The sequence below is a fragment of the Oncorhynchus mykiss genome, chromosome 23, assembly GCF_013265735.2.
Source record: "Oncorhynchus mykiss isolate Arlee chromosome 23, USDA_OmykA_1.1, whole genome shotgun sequence".
In the NCBI taxonomy this organism is placed as follows: domain Eukaryota; kingdom Metazoa; phylum Chordata; class Actinopteri; order Salmoniformes; family Salmonidae; genus Oncorhynchus; species Oncorhynchus mykiss.
Window position 1 is genome coordinate 11,263,345 of NC_048587.1, and position 5,083 is coordinate 11,268,427.

A 5,083-nucleotide genomic window follows, 5' to 3' on the forward strand; every position below is an offset into this window, starting at 1 on the left:
TATGCTTGTCATTCCCATGGACTAGGTCGTTTTTTAGGATAAAAAAGGAATAGAGCTAAGCACAGGCAAAGTTCTAGAGGAAAACCTGGTTCGATCTGCTTTTCAACAGACACTGGGAGACAAATCAGCTTTCAGCATGACAATAACCTAAAATGCAAGGACAAATATTCACTGGAGTTACTAGTTGCAGTTTTGACTTAAATTGGCTTGAAAATCTATAGCAAGACATGAAAATCACAATTGTATTTTAATAACTCTTTCGCAAAAGCATCATATTCAAAGTCTCGATTCATCACATTTAAAATGTCCTACACTTTCGAATAACTATCATTTTAATGATGCATTATTAACATATATCATCTTCCTACAGACAAACCATGAACCATCATTTATTACCTCATTCCCTCTGGACCAGCGAGGGTAAATTCCTCCACCACCATGCGACAGTCCTCTACTCCAGTGTACATGTCATGTGCAACATCCCTGCTGGGGCACAGTTCGGCCCGTGCATCCTTCAGAACACGTTCCATGACACCATCGCCTTCATAGCGCTAAAATCCAGCGACAAGAGAAGCAAATCATACGTGTTCAGGGTAAATGTATTTCTATTTAATAACACATTCTGGCTTGCAAGCTGGCATACCACACAGAGACACAAGGATGCAAAACAGAGACTCATAGGCTAAATCAAAATCTTGTTCAAAAAATTATATACCACAAAATGGCTTGATTGTCATCCACGTACCAGTGGAAAGTGATTGACCAGCCATTGCATTTACATCTTTACAAATTCCAATCAATTAAATGTTTTCACTATGATTGAGGAGAGGCGATCCTGATGTCTCTATGGCATAATGATTTCTCTGAACAGGTGGGCCCCGAGGCTATGCGGAGCTCTGCTCTCGTGCTGTCCTGGCTGCGTCTGGTGCAAGCAGCACGTCACCGGGAGGAGCAGAACACCGAAGCGTTCCTGAAGGGAGGCCAGCTGTATTTCCGGACCACTAAGGAAATCCATCAGGATGAGGAACTGTTGGTGTGGTATGACCAGGAGCTGTCACATCTACTGGGCTTCACTGACATCTCAACCAGAGGACATAATGCCGGTGAAAGACTTGGGAAAGTGCTATAGAAATACAGCTCTTAATCAGCAACCTAGCCAAAATATCCTATAGGATTCCAATAAAACAACCCTAATAGACCATCCTATCAGATTTTGGAACCTCTCCTATAGGATTTTATCTCATAGGACTGGTTCCAAAATCTGATATGATTTGTCTATTGTATTAGAATCCTGTAAAATAGAATCCTATACTATACAGTAGAATCCCATAGGCGTCGAAGAGGACTGGTTCCAAAATGTGATAGGTTTGAATCACTCCGATATTGTGCTGTTATGTTGAAAAGGTTAAGAACCTCAGGGAATTATTACTGGTGTGAGTAGGCAAAGAGATGAAGATTATGCTCTGGAGAGACACAAGAGAGCGAGTGTTCCTCAGTTTACTGGTCTGATTGCAGTTGAACATAAATGTTTAGGTTTCCATGCCATATTTAGCTGTGAGATTGTCCAATAAAGCTACAGATTACATTATTTTAGAGCTAATTTCCTGTATGTGGACTGTATGTGTTACTAAATTACACAACCTCACGTTTTGACCACATCGAATTGAGGGTAATTACATATCCTTTTTACCTCAGATTAGTGATGTTAGTATAACCGTTTATAGTAATCACGACACAAAATCGATTGCTTAAAACCGATCAATATCTTTGGTTTTGTACCGCTGATTTTGTCATACGCTCCTGCGGTCAAATTCTGCTATCATTTTCCAACTCAAATGGCAGGGAAAATGTAGGTCTCCTCTATAAAGGTCACTGGCCTCACACCAATAGATAGTTTGACTCTCAATCCATCACTCAAATAACAGCCAACCCTTGTCACTATTGATATCCTATGGCGGGTCGTGATTTGTTTAAGTTAAATAACAAAGCAACTGACCCATTTTTGGAGCCTTACAAAACTTCCATCCGACATTCTAGAATTTAGATGACTGTTTTCAGCAAATTATCTTCTAACCAGTGCTATACGAATTATTCTCAGATTCAGTGTGCCCTTTGAGTAGTGTTAGTTTAAATCATTCATACACACCAAAGTCTGCCCCCGTTCTATTGATTTCAAATGTATATGATAGTGTTGCGTTTATCTTTCTGATTTGGCGACCCACTTGAAACAAAATGCAACAATCCAAAATGTAGCTTGCTGTCTTCTCGAAGTTGTCCTCCTTTTTTTTTTGTAAGGCTAGTTCTAACAGGACGTGCACTCGCCCCTCTTGTTCTATTGATTTCAATGAGACATCAATATGAGTGATTGACAAATAAACGTTGCGTCTCTCTCTCTGTTTTAGTGACTCACAAATCAAAATGAATAATTCCAAAATGTAGCTGGTTGTCTTTAGCAGGTTTTCCTCTAACAAGAGATGCAAACAATATTTCCAGTTTCCATGTGGTTTTTGAGTTGTGTTAATTTCCCAATAGCGCATACAACCTGATTTTCCCCTAGTCAATATAAGTTTATTGATTAGGACACTTAGGGCTATTTATCAAAACTTATTGTCAATGGGAAGAATCGACAGCATCCTTTTCAACTTATCTTTTAGGAATATAAATAGAACTTTCAACATTAATTTCCAATAGCATTCTACTTAATTAGGTAAAAACTGCTGAATGAGTCCACAAACGTGATGTTTGAAATCATGAAAACGTGTTTGCCTTGCCTATAATAAGGTACATATATTTAGCAATAACAAACAAGAAACATGTATCATCTGCTATAACAATAGTGACTCAAATGAAATACAAATGACTACAACTTAGATATCTAGTCAGCTGATAGGCAAAATGTGGCTAACAGTAGTTTCATAGCTAGCATTAAAACGAGTACATAAAATACTGCATAATGACAAAATGACTAAAACATCGTCATCTTCATACGGAAACAAATACAAATAATAATGTTAGAAAACCAGAGATTTTCTGCACAGCCACAGGTGGAGGTAGTTAATTAACACTACAAGCCATGCTCGCTGTGACGTCATCAATCACTCTTAAAGGGACAGTTTAAAGGTGAATAAAACCAAAATGAATGAATATAGAACTGTTGTTTCCGGATCAACTAAAATATTGTTATTAATGTTGTTGTATTGTACTGGAACTTAAGACAACTTATAATTTATTGGGTTCAATTAAGAAAAAAGTTCTAATAGGATTTTGATTGGAGTGACAAAATCCTACAAGTCTTATGAAAAAGGATCCAATCGGATCACTTTTGATTTCCAATAGGGGAAAAAGTTGTCCAATAGGATTCTGATAGAGGTGACAAAATCCTATAGGAATGTGAGAATCTATTCCTATCACTAATCCTATGGGATATTTTGCCCAGGGCTTCCTCATCTTCTTCATGATCATCCTTAAAAGATAGGCCTACTAATGTTACCCTTGTTGTTTCAGCATTTTGTCAGAAGTTTTGTTGTAGCCTGTGCGTAAATGCTTAATGGAAAGGACAAAATTAAGAGATGTACTGAAACTTTTTCAAAGATAATATATGTGGACTATTTTTATGTGCTTCATTTTGCACCAATGTGTTTTGTAATGTCCATATTAACTAACAAAATGCATATATCTTCACAGAGCTCAAATGTGCAAAATGTAACCGGGTCTTCAAGAACGAGCATCCCTACTTGGCCCACTGCCGCTTCCTGTGCTCCCAGGTGAAGAATGACATGCCGAGCAGAGAGGCCTATGAACACAAACACATTGAAATAAAATGGCAACACCGCATCACAGACTTCCACAACATCGCCAGGGATCTGGAACATAAAGAATCCAGCGCCAGTGAGGAAGAAGAGATTTCTCTGCGGAAAAGGAAACATGAGGAGACGGATTACCCCGATGGAGGAAACCAGTGTTACTGGAGAAAACCAACATCTTGAATGACAACATCACACAGATAACCAGAGACTACCACCTCATTGTGCTAGAGTCAACTGGCTCTGTTTTGAAACTGAAGGCAGCGAAGTACCAGCTCAAAAAGGACCAAGTGGAATGCAAAAATAGTGCGTTCACAGAAGTAGGAGCTGCAAAAAGGAGTGTTATGCACGAGAAAGAAAAGCCAACAGAGGCTGATTCTGAGACAGTGAGGGAGATAAGCTCTGGTTTGAACTCCAAGAGCAACAACAGTGAGTTTTCATTCGTTCTGCTCAGTGGACAGGAGGAGCAGAAAAGCGCTTTCTGTAAACCCAATAAAGGGACTTCTTCTAACTGCTCTACAGCTCACCCATCCAACACACCTGCCCCATCGAACCACCTAGAAGACGTGAGAGACATTTTTACCTCAAAGACTGTTCTGGGATACAACAATTTGTTGGCATCTAATAACATTATGTTGAATGGTGATTTACCTGGCGCACAGACCCTACCCATACCGGTTACTTGCAATGCTTTTCCTTACCCACCAGAGCACTGGTCCAGGATTATTGGAGCCCAAATACAAACAACATAATCTCTAACAATTCTTCCTCCAACATTTAGCTCCTTTGGGGTGTAAGTGCAGAACTGGTGCGCCAAGTGTAACCTCTCCTTCCGCATGACTTCAGACCTGGTGTTCCACATGCGCTCCCACCACAAGAAGGAGTTTCTGGAGCGGTCCCAGGTGAGGAGGCGAGAGGAGAAACTCACATGCCCTATCTGCCACGAGTTCTTCCGGGAACGGCACCACCTGTCACGCCACATGACTTCTCACAATTAAAGCCTATTGGACATAAGAAAACTGATATTTAATGAAAACGACATCGGACATTCTGTATCTAATTACAAGAGCAGACCTGAATAATTAAACATTTAATTACAATTTGAAGTCACTAACCCCTGAATGTAGGACCATCCACTTGTGACTATCGATCATTATGTGTAAGGGCACATACAGTGCCTTGCGAAAGTATTCGGCCCCCTTGAACTTTGCGACCTTTTTCCACATTTCAGGCTTCAAACATAAAGATATAAAACTGTATTTTTTTGTGAAGAATCAACA

The 5,083-nt window shown here is 39.6% G+C and overlaps 1 pseudogene; it reads left to right on the forward strand.

The window, feature by feature from the left end:
* The first annotated feature begins 377 nt into the window (after positions 1 to 377).
* LOC110503079 lies at positions 378 to 4,801 on the forward strand (annotated as a pseudogene).
* Positions 4,802 to 5,083: the final 282 nt, after the last annotated feature.